Genomic DNA, 21576 nt, shown 5'->3' on the forward strand with positions numbered 1-21576 from the left:
GTTATACCCTTGCAAGGGCTTAGCAACAACCGAGTAACCAAGTGTGACAAATTAGCATCCAACTAGCTAAACCCTAGGAGCCACCTGAGAACACCTTCACCACTGAGGAGCAGCTTTGGGACCACCTGGCAGCACCCTATTTACTACATTACAACCTTGCAGCACCTTAGCAACTGAGGTACAGCTTAGCAACCAACTAGTAGCACCTCATTTTTCGAGTGTAAAAGTGGACGTTGCATTGGCCGGGAATCGAACCCGGGCCTCCCGCGTGGCAGGCGAGAATTCTACCACTGAACCACCAATGCTCACATGACTCCTTTTTTTTTTCTTCTCTGAAAAAGAGGAATGTAATTAACTTGGAGGAACATCTTCGCAACCATCCAGTAAACCCTAGAAACCACATAGAAACACCCTAGCAAGCAACTAGCAAGCAACTAGCAACTCCCTAGCATCCACCTAGCAACACCTTGAACTCTGAGGAACAGTTTAAGAACCACCTAGCAGCGCCTTACCCTCTGAGGAACAGCTTAGCAAACACCTAGTTAACCCTAGTAACCACCCGCTCAGTCCTAGGAACCACATAGCAGCACTCTAGCAACCACCTGGTAGATTGTAGGAACCATCTACTAGCACCCTAGCAACCACCTAACAACACCCTAGCAACCGGCTGATAAACCATAGCAACCAGATAGTAACACCCTTAGTAACCACTTGGGACACAATAGCAATCATCTACTAACACCCTGAAACCACCTAGTAACACCATAGCAACCACCTGGTACACCCAGCAACCATCTAGAAACAGCTTAACCACTGCGTACCACCTTTGCAACAACTTAGTAACTTGGGAGCTACCTCCTAGGAACACCCTAGTTACCACCTGGTTCACTATAGGAATCATCTCCAACCAATATAGCAACCACATGATAAACCATAGGAACCACATAGCAACACTCTAGGAACCACCTGTTATACATAAGCAACCATTTACTAACATCCTAGAAACTACCTAGTTAAACCCTAGCAACCACCTGACTAATCCTAGCAACCAGCTAGTAACACCATAGCAAACACTTGGTACACCCAAGCATCCATCTAGCAATACCTGAACCAGCGAGTAACACATTAGCTACCGCCTAGTAACATGTTACCAACCACCCTGCAACACCCTAGCAACCACCTGATGAACCCAAGCAACCACATAGCAACACCCTAGCAGTCACCTGGTACACTCTAGCAGCCATCTGCTATCACTAGCTACCAATAATCCACACCTTATTAAAAACCTTTTACACCATAGCAACCACTTGTTATACCCTTGCAAGGGCTTAGCAACAACCGAGTAACCAAGTGTGACAAATTAGCATCCAACTAGCTAAACCCTAGGAGCCACCTGAGAACACCTTCACCACTGAGGAGCAGCTTTGGGACCACCTGGCAGCACCCTATTTGCTACATTACAACCTTGCAGCACCTTAGCAACTGAGGTACAGCTTAGCAACCAACTAGTAGCACCTCATTTTTCGAGTGTAAAAGTGGACGTTGCATTGGCCGGGAATCGAACCCGGGCCTCCCGCGTGGCAGGCGAGAATTCTACCACTGAACCACCAATGCTCACATGACTCCTTTTTTTTTTCTTCTCTGAAAAAGAGGAATGTAATTAACTTGGAGGAACATCTTCGCAACCATCCAGTAAACCCTAGAAACCACATAGAAACACCCTAGCAAGCAACTAGCAACTCCCTAGCATCCACCTAGCAACACCTTGAACTCTGAGGAACAGTTTAAGAACCACCTAGCAGCGCCTTACCCTCTGAGGAACAGCTTAGCAAACACCTAGTTAACCCTAGTAACCACCCGCTCAGTCCTAGGAACCACATAGCAGCACTCTAGCAACCACCTGGTAGATTGTAGGAACCATCTACTAGCACCCTAGCAACCACCTAACAACACCCTAGCAACCGGCTGATAAACCATAGCAACCAGATAGTAACACCCTTAGTAACCACTTGGGACACAATAGCAATCATCTACTAACACCCTGAAACCACCTAGTAACCCCATAGCAACCACCTGGTACACCCAGCAACCATCTAGAAACAGCTTAACCACTGCGTACCACCTTTGCAACAACTTAGTAACTTGGGAGCTACCTCCTAGGAACACCCTAGTTACCACCTGGTTCACTATAGGAATCATCTCCAACCAATATAGCAACCACATGATAAACCATAGGAACCACATAGCAACACTCTAGGAACCACCTGTTATACATAAGCAACCATTTACTAACATCCTAGAAACTACCTAGTTAAACCCTAGCAACCACCTGACTAATCCTAGCAACCAGCTAGTAACACCATAGCAAACACTTGGTACACCCAAGCATCCATCTAGCAATACCTGAACCAGCGAGTAACACATTAGCTACCGCCTAGTCACATGTTACCAACCACCCTGCAACACCCTAGCAACCACCTGATGAACCCAAGCAACCACATAGCAACACCCTAGCAGTCACCTGGTACACTCTAGCAGCCATCTGCTATCACTAGCTACCAATAATCCACACCTTATTAAAAACCTTTTACACCATAGCAACCACTTGTTATACCCTTGCAAGGGCTTAGCAACAACCGAGTAACCAAGTGTGACAAATTAGCATCCAACTAGCTAAACCCTAGGAGCCACCTGAGAACACCTTCACCACTGAGGAGCAGCTTTGGGACCACCTGGCAGCACCCTATTTACTACATTACAACCTTGCAGCACCTTAGCAACTGAGGTACAGCTTAGCAACCAACTAGTAGCACCTCATTTTTCGAGTGTAAAAGTGGACGTTGCATTGGCCGGGAATCGAACCCGGGCCTCCCGCGTGGCAGGCGAGAATTCTACCACTGAACCACCAATGCTCACATGACTCCTTTTTTTTTTCTTCTCTGAAAAAGAGGAATGTAATTAACTTGGAGGAACATCTTCGCAACCATCCAGTAAACCCTAGAAACCACATAGAAACACCCTAGCAAGCAACTAGCAACTCCCTAGCATCCACCTAGCAACACCTTGAACTCTGAGGAACAGTTTAAGAACCACCTAGCAGCGCCTTACCCTCTGAGGAACAGCTTAGCAAACACCTAGTTAACCCTAGTAACCACCCGCTCAGTCCTAGGAACCACATAGCAGCACTCTAGCAACCACCTGGTAGATTGTAGGAACCATCTACTAGCACCCTAGCAACCACCTAACAACACCCTAGCAACCGGCTGATAAACCATAGCAACCAGATAGTAACACCCTTAGTAACCACTTGGGACACAATAGCAATCATCTACTAACACCCTGAAACCACCTAGTAACACCATAGCAACCACCTGGTACACCCAGCAACCATCTAGAAACAGCTTAACCACTGCGTACCACCTTTGCAACAACTTAGTAACTTGGGAGCTACCTCCTAGGAACACCCTAGTTACCACCTGGTTCACTATAGGAATCATCTCCAACCAATATAGCAACCACATGATAAACCATAGCAACCACATAGCAACACTCTAGGAACCACCTGTTATACATAAGCAACCATTTACTAACATCCTAGAAACTACCTAGTTAAACCCTAGCAACCACCTGACTAATCCTAGCAACCAGCTAGTAACACCATAGCAAACACTTGGTACACCCAAGCATCCATCTAGCAATACCTGAACCAGCGAGTAACACATTAGCTACCGCCTAGTCACATGTTACCAACCACCCTGCAACACCCTAGCAACCACCTGATGAACCCAAGCAACCACATAGCAACACCCTAGCAGTCACCTGGTACACTCTAGCAGCCATCTGCTATCACTAGCTACCAATAATCCACACCTTATTAAAAACCTTTTACACCATAGCAACCACTTGTTATACCCTTGCAAGGGCTTAGCAACAACCGAGTAACCAAGTGTGACAAATTAGCATCCAACTAGCTAAACCCTAGGAGCCACCTGAGAACACCTTCACCACTGAGGAGCAGCTTTGGGACCACCTGGCAGCACCCTATTTACTACATTACAACCTTGCAGCACCTTAGCAACTGAGGTACAGCTTAGCAACCAACTAGTAGCACCTCATTTTTCGAGTGTAAAAGTGGACGTTGCATTGGCCGGGAATCGAACCCGGGCCTCCCGCGTGGCAGGCGAGAATTCTACCACTGAACCACCAATGCTCACATGACTCCTTTTTTTTTTCTTCTCTGAAAAAGAGGAATGTAATTAACTTGGAGGAACATCTTCGCAACCATCCAGTAAACCCTAGAAACCACATAGAAACACCCTAGCAAGCAACTAGCAACTCCCTAGCATCCACCTAGCAACACCTTGAACTCTGAGGAACAGTTTAAGAACCACCTAGCAGCGCCTTACCCTCTGAGGAACAGCTTAGCAAACACCTAGTTAACCCTAGTAACCACCCGCTCAGTCCTAGGAACCACATAGCAGCACTCTAGCAACCACCTGGTAGATTGTAGGAACCATCTACTAGCACCCTAGCAACCACCTAACAACACCCTAGCAACCGGCTGATAAACCATAGCAACCAGATAGTAACACCCTTAGTAACCACTTGGGACACAATAGCAATCATCTACTAACACCCTGAAACCACCTAGTAACACCATAGCAACCACCTGGTACACCCAGCAACCATCTAGAAACAGCTTAACCACTGCGTACCACCTTTACAACAACTTAGTAACTTGGGAGCTACCTCCTAGGAACACCCTAGTTACCACCTGGTTCACTATAGGAATCATCTCCAACCAATATAGCAACCACATGATAAACCATAGGAACCACATAGCAACACTCTAGGAACCACCTGTTATACATAAGCAACCATTTACTAACATCCTAGAAACTACCTAGTTAAACCCTAGCAACCACCTGACTAATCCTAGCAACCAGCTAGTAACACCATAGCAAACACTTGGTACACCCAAGCATCCATCTAGCAATACCTGAACCAGCGAGTAACACATTAGCTACCGCCTAGTAACATGTTACCAACCACCCTGCAACACCCTAGCAACCACCTGATGAACCCAAGCAACCACATAGCAACACCCTAGCAGTCACCTGGTACACTCTAGCAGCCATCTGCTATCACTAGCTACCAATAATCCACACCTTATTAAAAACCTTTTACACCATAGCAACCACTTGTTATACCCTTGCAAGGGCTTAGCAACAACCGAGTAACCAAGTGTGACAAATTAGCATCCAACTAGCTAGACCCTAGGAGCCACCTGAGAACACCTTCACCACTGAGGAGCAGCTTTGGGACCACCTGGCAGCACCCTATTTACTACATTACAACCTTGCAGCACCTTAGCAACTGAGGTACAGCTTAGCAACCAACTAGTAGCACCTCATTTTTCGAGTGTAAAAGTGGACGTTGCATTGGCCGGGAATCGAACCCGGGCCTCCCGCGTGGCAGGCGAGAATTCTACCACTGAACCACCAATGCTCACATGACTCCTTTTTTTTTTCTTCTCTGAAAAAGAGGAATGTAATTAACTTGGAGGAACATCTTCGCAACCATCCAGTAAACCCTAGAAACCACATAGAAACACCCTAGCAAGCAACTAGCAACTCCATAGCATCCACCTAGCAACACCTTGAACTCTGAGGAACAGTTTAAGAACCACCTAGCAGCGCCTTACCCTCTGAGGAACAGCTTAGCAAACACCTAGTTAACCCTAGTAACCACCCGCTCAGTCCTAGGAACCACATAGCAGCACTCTAGCAACCACCTGGTAGATTGTAGGAACCATCTACTAGCACCCTAGCAACCACCTAACAACACCCTAGCAACCGGCTGATAAACCATAGCAACCAGATAGTAACACCCTTAGTAACCACTTGGGACACAATAGCAATCATCTACTAACACCCTGAAACCACCTAGTAACACCATAGCAACCACCTGGTACACCCAGCAACCATCTAGAAACAGCTTAACCACTGCGTACCACCTTTGCAACAACTTAGTAACTTGGGAGCTACCTCCTAGGAACACCCTAGTTACCACCTGGTTCACTATAGGAATCATCTCCAACCAATCTAGCAACCACAAGATAAACCATAGCAACCACATAGCAACACTCTAGGAACCACCTGTTATAGATAAGCAACCATTTACTAACATCCTAGAAACTACCTAGTTAAGCCCTAGCAACCACCTGACTAATCCTAGCAACCAGCTAGTAACACCATAGCAAACACTTGGTACACCCAAGCATCCATCTAGCAATACCTGAACCAGCGAGTAACACATTAGCTACCGCCTAGTAACATGTTACCAACCACCCTGCAACACCCCAGCAACCACCTGATGAACCCAAGCAACCACATAGCAACACCCTAGCAGTCACCTGGTACACTCTAGCAGCCATCTGCTAACACTAGCTACCAATAATCCACACCTTATTAAAAACCTTTTACACCATAGCAACCACTTGTTATACCCTTGCAAGGGCTTAGCAACAACCGAGTAACCAAGTGTGACAAATTAGCATCCAACTAGCTAAACCCTAGGAGCCACCTGAGAACACCTTCACCACTGAGGAGCAGCTTTGGGACCACCTGGCAGCACCCTATTTACTACATTACAACCTTGCAGCACCTTAGCAACTGAGGTACAGCTTAGCAACCAACTAGTAGCACCTCATTTTTCGAGTGTAAAAGTGGACGTTGCATTGGCCGGGAATCGAACCCGGGCCTCCCGCGTGGCAGGCGAGAATTCTACCACTGAACCACCAATGCTCACATGACTCCTTTTTTTTTTCTTCTCTGAAAAAGAGGAATGTAATTAACTTGGAGGAACATCTTCGCAACCATCCAGTAAACCCTAGAAACCACATAGAAACACCCTAGCAAGCAACTAGCAAGCAACTAGCAACTCCCTAGCATCCACCTAGCAACACCTTGAACTCTGAGGAACAGTTTAAGAACCACCTAGCAGCGCCTTACCCTCTGAGGAACAGCTTAGCAAACACCTAGTTAACCCTAGTAACCACCCGCTCAGTCCTAGGAACCACATAGCAGCACTCTAGCAACCACCTGGTAGATTGTAGGAACCATCTACTAGCACCCTAGCAACCACCTAACAACACCCTAGCAACCGGCTGATAAACCATAGCAACCAGATAGTAACACCTTAGTAACCACTTGGGACACAATAGCAATCATCTACTAACACCCTGAAACCACCTAGTAACACCATAGCAACCACCTGGTACACCCAGCAACCATCTAGAAACACCATAGCAAACATCATAGATAAACCCTGGAAACCACAAAGCAACACCCTAGGGACCACCTGATGAACCCGAGCAACCACATTGCAACTCCCTAGTAACCACCAGGTACACTGTAGGAACCGTCGACTATCAATCTAGTATCTATCTAACTTTGAATTGGCCGGAAATCGAACCCAGGCCTATCACGTGGCAGGCGAGAATTCTACCACTGAACCACCAATGCTCACATGACTCATTTTTTTCTTCTTCTCTGAAAAAGAGGAATGTAATTAACTTGGAGGAACATCAAGTTCCTCTTCAAGGAATCGCCACCTTAACATGGTGGAGGGGTTTGTGTGTCCCGGTGATCCTGGGAGCTATGTTGTCGGGGGCACTAGCCTTAGCCCCCAGTAGGGTCTCCCAAGGCAAATTGGTCCCGGGGGAGGGACCAGACTTAAGAGCGATTCAAAGACTCCATGACACGACCCAACAAGGACCAAGATACCTCGCCCGGAAAAGGGAAACCGGGGCCCCCTTCTGGCGCCAGACCCGGGAGGGGAGCTCCTCGGCGAGCGTCTGGTGGCCGGGCCTTATCCTATGGGGCCCGGCCGGGCACAGCCCGAATTGGTCACGTGGGGTCGCCGCCCTGTGGGCTCACCACCTGCAGGGGTCGGCATCGAAGTCGGGTGCTTTGCCCAACGGGCAGTAGGCAAAGGCGGGGATCCGGGCGTGCTAATCCTCGGCGTCGCAGACTGGTTCTGGGGATGTGGAATGTCACCCCTCTGGTGGGGAAGGAACCAGAGCTAGTGCGGGAGGTGGAGCGGTACCAACTAGATATAGTTGGGCTCACCTACACGCACAACACTGGTTCTGGAACCAAACTCCTGGAGAGGGGCTGGACTCTGTTCTTTTCTGGAGTTGCTCAGGGTGAGAGGCGGCGGGCGGGTGTGGGTATACTCACAAGCCACCGGCTGAGCGCCACTGTGTTGGAGTTCCACCCGGGGAACGAGAGGGTCACCTCTCTGCGACTACGTGTTTCTGGGGGAAAGCTCTCCAAACGGTAGTTCAGAGTATCCGGCCTTCTTGGAGTCACTGGGCGGAATCCTGGAAAGGGTGCCACCCGGAGACTCCATAGTTCTGCTGGGCGACTTCAACGCTCACCTGGGCAATGATGGAGAAACCTGGAAGGGGGTGATTGGGAGGAATGGCCTGCCCGATCTTAACCTGAGCGGTGTCTTGTTATTGGACTTCTGTGCTGGTCATGGATTGTCGATAACAAACACCATGTTCGAGCATAGGGTTGCTCATAAGTGTACTTGGTACCAGAGCACCTTAGGCCAAAGATCGATGATCGACTTTGTGGTCGTATCATCAGACCTGCAGCCGTATGTCTTGGACACTCAGGTAAAGAGAGGAGCAGAGCTGTCAACTGATCACCACCTGGTGGTGAGTTGGATCAAGTGGCTGGGGAGGCTGCCAGACAGACCCGGTAAACCCAAACGTGTAGTGAGGGTGAACTGGGAACTTCTGGCAGAGGCCCCCATCCGCGAGGTCTTCAACTCCCACCTCCGGAGGAACTTCTCACGCATCCCGGGGGAGGCTGGGGACATGGGGTCTGAGTGGGCCATGTTCGAAGCCTCCATTGCAGAGGCGGCAAGCAGGAGCTGTGCCAGAAGGTCATCGGTGCCTGTCGGGGCGGCAACCCAAGAACCCGCTGGTGGACACCAGTGGTGAGGGAGGTCGTCAAACTGAAGAAGGAGGCCTTTCGGGTTTGGCTGGCCCGGGGGTCCCCTGAAGCAGCAGACAGGTACCGGGTGGCCAGAAGGGCTGCGGCTTTGGCAGTCGCTGAAGCAAAAACCCAGGTATAGGAGGAGTTCAGGGAGGCTATGGAGAAGGACTTTCTGCTGGCTTCATCCAACCGTGACCTTCAGCATGCACTGGAGCGGTTTGCAGCCGAGTGTGAAGCGGCTGGGATGAGAGTCAGCACCTCCAAGTCCGAGGCCATGGTTCTCTGCCGGAAAACGGTGGATTGCTCCCTCCGGGTTGGAAACGAGTCATTGCCCCAAGTGAAGGAGTTCAACTATCTCGGGGTCTTGTTCACGAGTGAGGGTAGAAGGGAGTGTGAGATTGACAGGCGGATCGATGCAGCGTCAGCAGTAATGCGGGCGTTGCACCGGACCGTCGTGGTGAAGAGGGAGCTGAGCCGGAAGGCGAAGCTCTCGATTTACCGGTTGATCTACGTCCCAACCCTTACCTATGGTCACGAGCTTTGGGTAGTGACCGAAAGAACGAGATCGCGTATACAAGCGGCTGAAATTAGCTTCCTCCGTCGAGTGGCTGGGCTCAGCCTTAGAGATAGGGTGAGGAGCTCGGACATCCGGAGGGAGCCCGGAGTAGAGCCGCTGCTCCTTCGCGTTGAAAGGAGCCAATTGAGGTGGTTCGGGCATCTGATCAGGATGCCTCCTGGGCGCCTCCCTTTGGAGGTTTTCTGGGCTCGTCCACCTGGGCGGAGACCCCGAGGTAGACCCAGAGCCCGCTGGAGAGATTATATAGCTCTCCTGGCCTGGGAACGCCTCAGGATCCCCCAGTAGGAGCTGGAATGCGTTGCTGGGGAGAGGAACGCCTGGAATACCCAGCTTAGCCCACTGGCACTGCGACTTGACTCCACCGAGCAGCACCTTAACCTCTGAGGAACAGCTTAGCAACCACCTAGTTAACCTTAGTAACCACCCGCTAAATCCTAGCAACCACGTAGCAACACTCTAGCAACCACCTGGTAGACTGTAGGAGCCATCTACAAGCACCCTAGCAACTGTCTGATAAACCATAGCAACCACATAGTAACACCCTAGCAACCACTTGGGACACAATAACAATCATCTACTAACACCCTGAAACCACCTAGGAACACCATAGTAACCACCTGGTACACCCAAGCAACCATCTAGAAACACCTTATCTACTGAGGAACAGCTTAGAAACCACCTAGTAAGCCTTAGTAGCCACCTGCTAAATCCTAGAAACCACATAGCAACACTCTAGCAACCAACTGGTGGACTGTAGAAACCATCTACTAGCAGCCTTGCAACCACCTAACAACACCCTAGCAACCGCCTGATAAACCTTAGCAACCAGATAGTAACACTCTAGCAACCACTTGGGACACAATAGCAATCATCTATGAACACCCTGAAACCACCAAGTAACACCATAGCAGCCACCTGGTATACCCAATCAACCATCTAGAAACACCTTAACCACTGAGTACCACATTTGCAACCATCTAGAAACAGCTTAACCACTGAGTACCACATTTGCAACCATTTAGTATCTTGGGAGCTACCACCTAGGAACACCCTAGTAACCATCTGATAAACCCTAGCAACCACATTGCAACACTCTAGTAACCACCTGGTTCACTATAGGAACCATTTACTACCAATCTAGCAACCACATGATAAACCACAGAAACCACATAGCAACACTCTCGGAACCACCTGTTACACTTAAGCAACCATTTACTAACACTCTAGAAACCACCTAGTTAAACCCTAGCAACCACCTGACTAATCCTAGCAACCACCTAGTAACACCATAGCAAACACTTGGTAAACCCAAGCATCCATCTAGCAATACCTGAACCAGTGAGTAACACATTAGCTACCACCTAGTAACATGTTACCAACCACCTTGCAACACCCCAGCAACCACCTGATGAACCCTAGCAATCACATAGCAACACCCTAGCAGTCACCTGGTACACTCTAGCAGCTATCTGCTAACACTAGCTACCAATAATCCACACCTTATTAAAAACCTTTTACACCATAGCAACCACTTGTTATACCCTTGCAAGGGCTTAGCAACAACCGAGTAACCAAGTGTGACAAATTAGCATCCAACTAGCTAAACCCTAGGAGCCACCTGAGAACACCTTCACCACTGAGGAGCAGCTTTAGGACCACCTGGCAGCACCCTATTTACTACATTACAACCTTGCAGCACCTTAGCAACTGAGGTACAGCTTAGCAACCAACTAGTAGCACCTTATTTTTCGAGTGTAAGAGTGGACGTTGCATTGGCCGGGAATCGAACCCGGGCCTCCCGCGTGGCAGGCGAGAATTCTACCACTGAAACACCAATGCTCACATGACTCCTTTTTTTTTTTCTTCTCTGAAAAAGAAGAATGTAATTCACTCTGAGGAACATCTTCGCAACCATCCAGTAAACCCTAGAAACCACATAGAAACACCCTAGCAAGCAACTAGCAAGCAACTAGCAACTCCCTAGCATCCACCTAGCAACACCTTGAACTCTGAGGAACAGTTTAAGAACCACCTAGCAGCGCCTTACCCTCTGAGGAACAGCTTAGCAAACACCTAGTTAACCCTAGTAACCACCCGCTCAGTCCTAGGAACCACATAGCAGCACTCTAGCAACCACCTGGTAGATTGTAGGAACCATCTACTAGCACCCTAGCAACCACCTAACAACACCCTAGCAACCGGCTGATAAACCATAGCAACCAGATAGTAACACCCTTAGTAACCACTTGGGACACAATAGCAATCATCTACTAACACCCTGAAACCACCTAGTAACACCATAGCAACCACCTGGTACACCCAGCAACCATCTAGAAACAGCTTAACCACTGCGTACCACCTTTGCAACAACTTAGTAACTTGGGAGCTACCTCCTAGGAACACCCTAGTTACCACCTGGTTCACTATAGGAATCATCTCCAACCAATATAGCAACCACATGATAAACCATAGGAACCACATAGCAACACTCTAGGAACCACCTGTTATACATAAGCAACCATTTACTAACATCCTAGAAACTACCTAGTTAAACCCTAGCAACCACCTGACTAATCCTAGCAACCAGCTAGTAACACCATAGCAAACACTTGGTACACCCAAGCATCCATCTAGCAATACCTGAACCAGCGAGTAACACATTAGCTACCGCCTAGTCACATGTTACCAACCACCCTGCAACACCCTAGCAACCACCTGATGAACCCAAGCAACCACATAGCAACACCCTAGCAGTCACCTGGTACACTCTAGCAGCCATCTGCTATCACTAGCTACCAATAATCCACACCTTATTAAAAACCTTTTACACCATAGCAACCACTTGTTATACCCTTGCAAGGGCTTAGCAACAACCGAGTAACCAAGTGTGACAAATTAGCATCCAACTAGCTAAACCCTAGGAGCCACCTGAGAACACCTTCACCACTGAGGAGCAGCTTTGGGACCACCTGGCAGCACCCTATTTACTACATTACAACCTTGCAGCACCTTAGCAACTGAGGTACAGCTTAGCAACCAACTAGTAGCACCTCATTTTTCGAGTGTAAAAGTGGACGTTGCATTGGCCGGGAATCGAACCCGGGCCTCCCGCGTGGCAGGCGAGAATTCTACCACTGAACCACCAATGCTCACATGACTCCTTTTTTTTTTCTTCTCTGAAAAAGAGGAATGTAATTAACTTGGAGGAACATCTTCGCAACCATCCAGTAAACCCTAGAAACCACATAGAAACACCCTAGCAAGCAACTAGCAACTCCCTAGCATCCACCTAGCAACACCTTGAACTCTGAGGAACAGTTTAAGAACCACCTAGCAGCGCCTTACCCTCTGAGGAACAGCTTAGCAAACACCTAGTTAACCCTAGTAACCACCCGCTCAGTCCTAGGAACCACATAGCAGCACTCTAGCAACCACCTGGTAGATTGTAGGAACCATCTACTAGCACCCTAGCAACCACCTAACAACACCCTAGCAACCGGCTGATAAACCATAGCAACCAGATAGTAACACCCTTAGTAACCACTTGGGACACAATAGCAATCATCTACTAACACCCTGAAACCACCTAGTAACACCATAGCAACCACCTGGTACACCCAGCAACCATCTAGAAACAGCTTAACCACTGCGTACCACCTTTGCAACAACTTAGTAACTTGGGAGCTACCTCCTAGGAACACCCTAGTTACCACCTGGTTCACTATAGGAATCATCTCCAACCAATATAGCAACCACATGATAAACCATAGGAACCACATAGCAACACTCTAGGAACCACCTGTTATACATAAGCAACCATTTACTAACATCCTAGAAACTACCTAGTTAAACCCTAGCAACCACCTGACTAATCCTAGCAACCAGCTAGTAACACCATAGCAAACACTTGGTACACCCAAGCATCCATCTAGCAATACCTGAACCAGCGAGTAACACATTAGCTACCGCCTAGTCACATGTTACCAACCACCCTGCAACACCCTAGCAACCACCTGATGAACCCAAGCAACCACATAGCAACACCCTAGCAGTCACCTGGTACACTCTAGCAGCCATCTGCTATCACTAGCTACCAATAATCCACACCTTATTAAAAACCTTTTACACCATAGCAACCACTTGTTATACCCTTGCAAGGGCTTAGCAACAACCGAGTAACCAAGTGTGACAAATTAGCATCCAACTAGCTAAACCCTAGGAGCCACCTGAGAACACCTTCACCACTGAGGAGCAGCTTTGGGACCACCTGGCAGCACCCTATTTACTACATTACAACCTTGCAGCACCTTAGCAACTGAGGTACAGCTTAGCAACCAACTAGTAGCACCTCATTTTTCGAGTGTAAAAGTGGACGTTGCATTGGCCGGGAATCGAACCCGGGCCTCCCGCGTGGCAGGCGAGAATTCTACCACTGAACCACCAATGCTCACATGACTCCTTTTTTTTTTCTTCTCTGAAAAAGAGGAATGTAATTAACTTGGAGGAACATCTTCGCAACCATCCAGTAAACCCTAGAAACCACATAGAAACACCCTAGCAAGCAACTAGCAACTCCCTAGCATCCACCTAGCAACACCTTGAACTCTGAGGAACAGTTTAAGAACCACCTAGCAGCGCCTTACCCTCTGAGGAACAGCTTAGCAAACACCTAGTTAACCCTAGTAACCACCCGCTCAGTCCTAGGAACCACATAGCAGCACTCTAGCAACCACCTGGTAGATTGTAGGAACCATCTACTAGCACCCTAGCAACCACCTAACAACACCCTAGCAACCGGCTGATAAACCATAGCAACCAGATAGTAACACCCTTAGTAACCACTTGGGACACAATAGCAATCATCTACTAACACCCTGAAACCACCTAGTAACACCATAGCAACCACCTGGTACACCCAGCAACCATCTAGAAACAGCTTAACCACTGCGTACCACCTTTGCAACAACTTAGTAACTTGGGAGCTACCTCCTAGGAACACCCTAGTTACCACCTGGTTCACTATAGGAATCATCTCCAACCAATCTAGCAACCACATGATAAACCATAGCAACCACATAGCAACACTCTAGGAACCACCTGTTATACATAAGCAACCATTTACTAACATCCTAGAAACTACCTAGTTAAACCCTAGCAACCACCTGACTAATCCTAGCAACCAGCTAGTAACACCATAGCAAACACTTGGTACACCCAAGCATCCATCTAGCAATACCTGAACCAGCGAGTAACACATTAGCTACCGCCTAGTAACATGTTACCAACCACCCTGCAACACCCCAGCAACCACCTGATGAACCCAAGCAACCACATAGCAACACCCTAGCAGTCACCTGGTACACTCTAGCAGCCATCTGCTAACACTAGCTACCAATAATCCACACCTTATTAAAAACCTTTTACACCATAGCAACCACTTGTTATACCCTTGCAAGGGCTTAGCAACAACCGAGTAACCAAGTGTGACAAATTAGCATCCAACTAGCTAAACCCTAGGAGCCACCTGAGAACACCTTCACCACTGAGGAGCAGCTTTGGGACCACCTGGCAGCACCCTATTTACTACATTACAACCTTGCAGCACCTTAGCAACTGAGGTACAGCTTAGCAACCAACTAGTAGCACCTCATTTTTCGAGTGTAAATGTGGACGTTGCATTGGCCGGGAATCGAACCCGGGCCTCCCGCGTGGCAGGCGAGAATTCTACCACTGAACCACCAATGCTCACATGACTCCTTTTTTTTTTCTTCTCTGAAAAAGAGGAATGTAATTAACTTGGAGGAACATCTTCGCAACCATCCAGTAAACCCTAGAAACCACATAGAAACACCCTAGCAAGCAACTAGCAACCAACTAGCAACTCCCTAGCATCCACCTAGCAACACCTTGAACTCTGAGGAACAGTTTAAGAACCACCTAGCAGCGCCTTACTCTCTGAGGAACAGCTTAGCAAACACCTAGCTAACCCTAGTAACCACCCGCTAAGTCCTAGCAACCACATAGCAACACTCTAGCAACCACCTGGTAGATTGTAGGAACCATCTACTAGCACCCTAGCAACCACCTAACAACACCCTAGCAACCGGCTGATAAACCATAGCAACCAGATAGTAACACCTTAGTAACCACTTGGGACACAATAGCAATCATCTACTAACACCCTGAAACCACCTAGTAACACCATAGCAACCACCTGGTACACCCAGCAACCATCTAGAAACACCATAGCAAACACCATAGATAAACCCTGGAAACCACAAAGCAACACCCTAGGGACCACCTGATGAACCCGAGCAACCACATTGCAACTCCCTAGTAACCACCAGGTACACTGTAGGAACCGTCGACTATCAATCTAGTATCTATCTAACTTTGAATTGGCCGGAAATCGAACCCAGGCCTATCACGTGGCAGGCGAGAATTCTACCACTGAACCACCAATGCTCACATGACTCATTTTTTTCTTCTTCTCTGAAAAAGAGGAATGTAATTAACTTGGAGGAACATCAAGTTCCTCTTCAAGGAATCGCCACCTTAACATGGTGGAGGGGTTTGTGTGTCCCGGTGATCCTGGGAGCTATGTTGTCGGGGGCACTAGCCTTAGCCCCCAGTAGGGTCTCCCAAGGCAAATTGGTCCCGGGGGAGGGACCAGACTTAAGAGCGATTCAAAGACTCCATGACACGACCCAACAAGGACCAAGATACCTCGCCCGGAAAAGGGAAACCGGGGCCCCCTTCTGGCGCCAGACCCGGGAGGGGAGCTCCTCGGCGAGCGTCTGGTGGCCGGGCCTTATCCTATGGGGCCCGGCCGGGCACAGCCCGAATTGGTCACGTGGGGTCGCCGCCCTGTGGGCTCACCACCTGCAGGGGTCGGCATCGAAGTCGGGTGCTTTGCCCAACGGGCAGTAGGCAAAGGCGGGGATCCGGGCGTGCTAATCCTCGGCGTCGCAGACTGGTTCTGGGGATGTGGAATGTCACCCCTCTGGTGGGGAAGGAACCAGAGCTAGTGCGGGAGGTGGAGCGGTACCAACTAGATATAGTTGGGCTCACCTACACGCACAACACTGGTTCTGGAACCAAACTCCTGGAGAGGGGCTGGACTCTGTTCTTTTCTGGAGTTGCTCAGGGTGAGAGGCGGCGGGCGGGTGTGGGTATACTCACAAGCCACCGGCTGAGCGCCACTGTGTTGGAGTTCCACCCGGGGAACGAGAGGGTCACCTCTCTGCGACTACGTGTTTCTGGGGGAAAGCTCTCCAAACGGTAGTTCAGAGTATCCGGCCTTCTTGGAGTCACTGGGCGGAATCCTGGAAAGGGTGCCACCCGGAGACTCCATAGTTCTGCTGGGCGACTTCAACGCTCACCTGGGCAATGATGGAGAAACCTGGAAGGGGGTGATTGGGAGGAATGGCCTGCCCGATCTTAACCTGAGCGGTGTCTTGTTATTGGACTTCTGTGCTGGTCATGGATTGTCGATAACAAACACCATGTTCGAGCATAGGGTTGCTCATAAGTGTACTTGGTACCAGAGCACCTTAGGCCAAAGATCGATGATCGACTTTGTGGTCGTATCATCAGACCTGCGGCCGTATGTCTTGGACACTCAGGTGAAGAGAGGAGCAGAGCTGTCAACTGATCACCACCTGGTGGTGAGTTGGATCAAGTGGCTGGGGAGGCTGCCAGACAGACCCGGTAAACCCAAACGTGTAGTGAGGGTGAACTGGGAACTTCTGGCAGAGGCCCCCATCCGCGAGGTCTTCAACTCCCACCTCCGGAGGAACTTCTCACGCATCCCGGGGGAGGCTGGGGACATGGGGTCTGAGTGGGCCATGTTCGAAGCCTCCATTGCAGAGGCGGCAAGCAGGAGCTGTGGCCAGAAGGTCATCGGTGCCTGTCGGGGCGGCAACCCAAGAACCCGCTGGTGGACACCAGTGGTGAGGGAGGTCGTCAAACTGAAGAAGGAGGCCTTTCGGGTTTGGCTGGCCCGGGGGTCCCCTGAAGCAGCAGACAGGTACCGGGTGGCCAGAAGGGCTGCGGCTTTGGCAGTCGCTGAAGCAAAAACCCAGGTATGGGAGGAGTTCAGGGAGGCTATGGAGAAGGACTTTCTGCTGGCTTCATCCGACCGTGACCTTCAGCATGCACTGGAGCGGTTTGCAGCCGAGTGTGAAGCGGCTGGGATGAGAGTCAGCACCTCCAAGTCCGAGGCCATGGTTCTCTGCCGGAAAACGGTGGATTGCTCCCTCCGGGTTGGAAACGAGTCATTGCCCCAAGTGAAGGAGTTCAACTATCTCGGGGTCTTGTTCACGAGTGAGGGTAGAAGGGAGTGTGAGATTGACAGGCGGATCGATGCAGCGTCAGCAGTAATGCGGGCGTTGCACCGGACCGTCGTGGTGAAGAGGGAGCTGAGCCGGAAGGCGAAGCTCTCGATTTACCGGTTGATCTACGTCCCAACCCTCACCTATGGTCACGAGCTTTGGGTAGTGACCGAAAGAACGAGATCGCGTATACAAGCGGCTGAAATTAGCTTCCTCCGTCGAGTGGCTGGGCTCAGCCTTAGAGATAGGGTGAGGAGCTCGGACATCCGGAGGGAGCCCGGAGTAGAGCCGCTGCTCCTTCGCGTTGAAAGGAGCCAATTGAGGTGGTTCGGGCATCTGATCAGGATGCCTCCTGGGCGCCTCCCTTTGGAGGTTTTCTGGGCTCGTCCACCTGGGCGGAGACCCCGAGGTAGACCCAGAGCCCGCTGGAGAGATTATATAGCTCTCCTGGCCTGGGAACGCCTCAGGATCCCCCAGTAGGAGCTGGAATGCGTTGCTGGGGAGAGGAACGCCTGGAATACCCAGCTTAGCCCACTGGCACTGCGACTTGACTCCACCGAGCAGCACCGTAACCTCTGAGGAACAGCTTAGCAACCACCTAGTTAACCTTAGTAACCACCCGCTAAATCCTAGCAACCACGTAGCAACACTCTAGCAACCACCTGGTAGACTGTAGGAGCCATCTACAAGCACCCTAGCAACTGTCTGATAAACCATAGCAACCACATAGTAACACCCTAGCAACCACTTGGGACACAATAACAATCATCTACTAACACCCTGAAACCACCTAGTAACACCATAGCAACCACCTGGTACACCCAGCAACCATCTAGAAACAGCTTAACCACTGCGTACCACCTTTGCAACAACTTAGTAACTTGGGAGCTACCTCCTAGGAACACCCTAGTTACCACCTGGTTCACTATAGGAATCATCTCCAACCAATATAGCAACCACATGATAAACCATAGGAACCACATAGCAACACTCTAGGAACCACCTGTTATACATAAGCAACCATTTACTAACATCCTAGAAACTACCTAGTTAAACCCTAGCAACCACCTGACTAATCCTAGCAACCAGCTAGTAACACCATAGCAAACACTTGGTACACCCAAGCATCCATCTAGCAATACCTGAACCAGCGAGTAACACATTAGCTACCGCCTAGTCACATGTTACCAACCACCCTGCAACACCCTAGCAACCACCTGATGAACCCAAGCAACCACATAGCAACACCCTAGCAGTCACCTGGTACACTCTAGCAGCCATCTGCTATCACTAGCTACCAATAATCCACACCTTATTAAAAACCTTTTACACCATAGCAACCACTTGTTATACCCTTGCAAGGGCTTAGCAACAACCGAGTAACCAAGTGTGACAAATTAGCATCCAACTAGCTAAACCCTAGGAGCCACCTGAGAACACCTTCACCACTGAGGAGCAGCTTTGGGACCACCTGGCAGCACCCTATTTACTACATTACAACCTTGCAGCACCTTAGCAACTGAGGTACAGCTTAGCAACCAACTAGTAGCACCTCATTTTTCGAGTGTAAAAGTGGACGTTGCATTGGCCGGGAATCGAACCCGGGCCTCCCGCGTGGCAGGCGAGAATTCTACCACTGAACCACCAATGCTCACATGACTCCTTTTTTTTTTCTTCTCTGAAAAAGAGGAATGTAATTAACTTGGAGGAACATCTTCGCAACCATCCAGTAAACCCTAGAAACCACATAGAAACACCCTAGCAAGCAACTAGCAACTCCCTAGCATCCACCTAGCAACACCTTGAACTCTGAGGAACAGTTTAAGAACCACCTAGCAGCGCCTTACCCTCTGAGGAACAGCTTAGCAAACACCTAGTTAACCCTAGTAACCACCCGCTCAGTCCTAGGAACCACATAGCAGCACTCTAGCAACCACCTGGTAGATTGTAGGAACCATCTACTAGCACCCTAGCAACCACCTAACAACACCCTAGCAACCGGCTGATAAACCATAGCAACCAGATAGTAACACCCTTAGTAACCACTTGGGACACAATAGCAATCATCTACTAACACCCTGAAACCACCTAGTAACACCATAGCAACCACCTGGTACACCCAGCAACCATCTAGAAACAGCTTAACCACTGCGTACCACCTTTGCAACAACTTAGTAACTTGGGAGCTACCTCCTAGGAACACCCTAGTTACCACCTGGTTCACTATAGGAATCATCTCCAACCAATCTAGCAACCACATGATAAACCATAGCAACCACATAGCAACACTCTAGGAACCACCTGTTATACATAAGCAACCATTTACTAACATCCTAGAAACTACCTAGTTAAACCCTAGCAACCACCTGACTAATCCTAGCAACCAGCTAGTAACACCATAGCAAACACTTGGTACACCCAAGCATCCATCTAGCAATACCTGAACCAGCGAGTAACACATTAGCTACCGCCTAGTAACATGTTACCAACCACCCTGCAACACCCCAGCAACCACCTGATGAACCCAAGCAACCACATAGCAACACCCTAGCAGTCACCTGGTACACTCTAGCAGCCATCTGCTAACACTAGCTACCAATAATCCACACCTTATTAAAAACCTTTTACACCATAGCAACCACTTGTTATACCCTTGCAAGGGCTTAGCAACAACCGAGTAACCAAGTGTGACAAATTAGCATCCAACTAGCTAAACCCTAGGAGCCACCTGAGAACACCTTCACCACTGAGGAGCAGCTTTGGGACCACCTGGCAGCACCCTATTTACTACATTACAACCTTGCAGCACCTTAGCAACTGAGGTACAGCTTAGCAACCAACTAGTAGCACCTCATTTTTCGAGTGTAAAAGTGGACGTTGCATTGGCCGGGAATCGAACCCGGGCCTCCCGCGTGGCAGGCGAGAATTCTACCACTGAACCACCAATGCTCACATGACTCCTTTTTTTTTTCTTCTCTGAAAAAGAGGAATGTAATTAACTTGGAGGAACATCTTCGCAACCATCCAGTAAACCCTAGAAACCACATAGAAACACCCTAGCAAGCAACTAGCAACTCCCTAGCATCCACCTAGCAACACCTTGAACTCTGAGGAACAGTTTAAGAACCACCTAGCAGCGCCTTACCCTCTGAGGAACAGCTTAGCAAACACCTAGTTAACCCTAGTAACCACCCGCTCAGTCCTAGGAACCACATAGCAGCACTCTAGCAACCACCTGGTAGATTGTAGGAACCATCTACTAGCACCCTAGCAACCACCTAACAACACCCTAGCAACCGGCTGATAAACCATAGCAACCAGATAGTAACACCCTTAGTAACCACTTGGGACACAATAGCAATCATCTACTAACACCCTGAAACCACCTAGTAACACCATAGCAACCACCTGGTACACCCAGCAACCATCTAGAAACAGCTTAACCACTGCGTACCACCTTTGCAACAACTTAGTAACTTGGGAGCTACCTCCTAGGAACACCCTAGTTACCACCTGGTTCACTATAGGAATCATCTCCAACCAATCTAGCAACCACATGATAAACCATAGCAACCACATAGCAACACTCTAGGAACCACCTGTTATACATAAGCAACCATTTACTAACATCCTAGAAACTACCTAGTTAAACCCT

General features: G+C 49.2%; 12 non-coding genes across 12 annotated transcripts; all 12 read right to left on the reverse strand.

The window, feature by feature from the left end:
• Positions 1-234: 234 nt before the first annotated feature.
• On the reverse strand, positions 235-305 carry trnag-gcc (transfer RNA glycine (anticodon GCC)). The gene has a single exon. It is a non-coding gene; the product is annotated as a tRNA-Gly (tRNA).
• A 1238-nt stretch (positions 306-1543) lies between these two features.
• Positions 1544-1614, reverse strand: trnag-gcc (transfer RNA glycine (anticodon GCC)). The gene has a single exon. It is a non-coding gene; the product is annotated as a tRNA-Gly (tRNA).
• A 1227-nt stretch (positions 1615-2841) lies between these two features.
• trnag-gcc (transfer RNA glycine (anticodon GCC)) lies at positions 2842-2912 on the reverse strand. The gene has a single exon. It is a non-coding gene; the product is annotated as a tRNA-Gly (tRNA).
• Positions 2913-4139: 1227 nt separating this feature from the next.
• On the reverse strand, positions 4140-4210 carry trnag-gcc (transfer RNA glycine (anticodon GCC)). Its single transcript has one exon. It is a non-coding gene; the product is annotated as a tRNA-Gly (tRNA).
• Positions 4211-5437: 1227 nt separating this feature from the next.
• On the reverse strand, positions 5438-5508 carry trnag-gcc (transfer RNA glycine (anticodon GCC)). Its single transcript has one exon. It is a non-coding gene; the product is annotated as a tRNA-Gly (tRNA).
• Positions 5509-6735: 1227 nt separating this feature from the next.
• On the reverse strand, positions 6736-6806 carry trnag-gcc (transfer RNA glycine (anticodon GCC)). Its single transcript has one exon. It is a non-coding gene; the product is annotated as a tRNA-Gly (tRNA).
• Positions 6807-11356: 4550 nt separating this feature from the next.
• Positions 11357-11427, reverse strand: trnag-gcc (transfer RNA glycine (anticodon GCC)). The gene has a single exon. It is a non-coding gene; the product is annotated as a tRNA-Gly (tRNA).
• Positions 11428-12666: 1239 nt separating this feature from the next.
• Positions 12667-12737, reverse strand: trnag-gcc (transfer RNA glycine (anticodon GCC)). Its single transcript has one exon. It is a non-coding gene; the product is annotated as a tRNA-Gly (tRNA).
• A 1227-nt stretch (positions 12738-13964) lies between these two features.
• trnag-gcc (transfer RNA glycine (anticodon GCC)) lies at positions 13965-14035 on the reverse strand. The gene has a single exon. It is a non-coding gene; the product is annotated as a tRNA-Gly (tRNA).
• Positions 14036-15262: 1227 nt separating this feature from the next.
• Positions 15263-15333, reverse strand: trnag-gcc (transfer RNA glycine (anticodon GCC)). Its single transcript has one exon. It is a non-coding gene; the product is annotated as a tRNA-Gly (tRNA).
• Positions 15334-19501: 4168 nt separating this feature from the next.
• trnag-gcc (transfer RNA glycine (anticodon GCC)) lies at positions 19502-19572 on the reverse strand. The gene has a single exon. It is a non-coding gene; the product is annotated as a tRNA-Gly (tRNA).
• A 1227-nt stretch (positions 19573-20799) lies between these two features.
• On the reverse strand, positions 20800-20870 carry trnag-gcc (transfer RNA glycine (anticodon GCC)). Its single transcript has one exon. It is a non-coding gene; the product is annotated as a tRNA-Gly (tRNA).
• Positions 20871-21576: the final 706 nt, after the last annotated feature.

This window comes from Conger conger, chromosome 4 (assembly GCF_963514075.1).
Source record: "Conger conger chromosome 4, fConCon1.1, whole genome shotgun sequence".
In the NCBI taxonomy this organism is placed as follows: domain Eukaryota; kingdom Metazoa; phylum Chordata; class Actinopteri; order Anguilliformes; family Congridae; genus Conger; species Conger conger.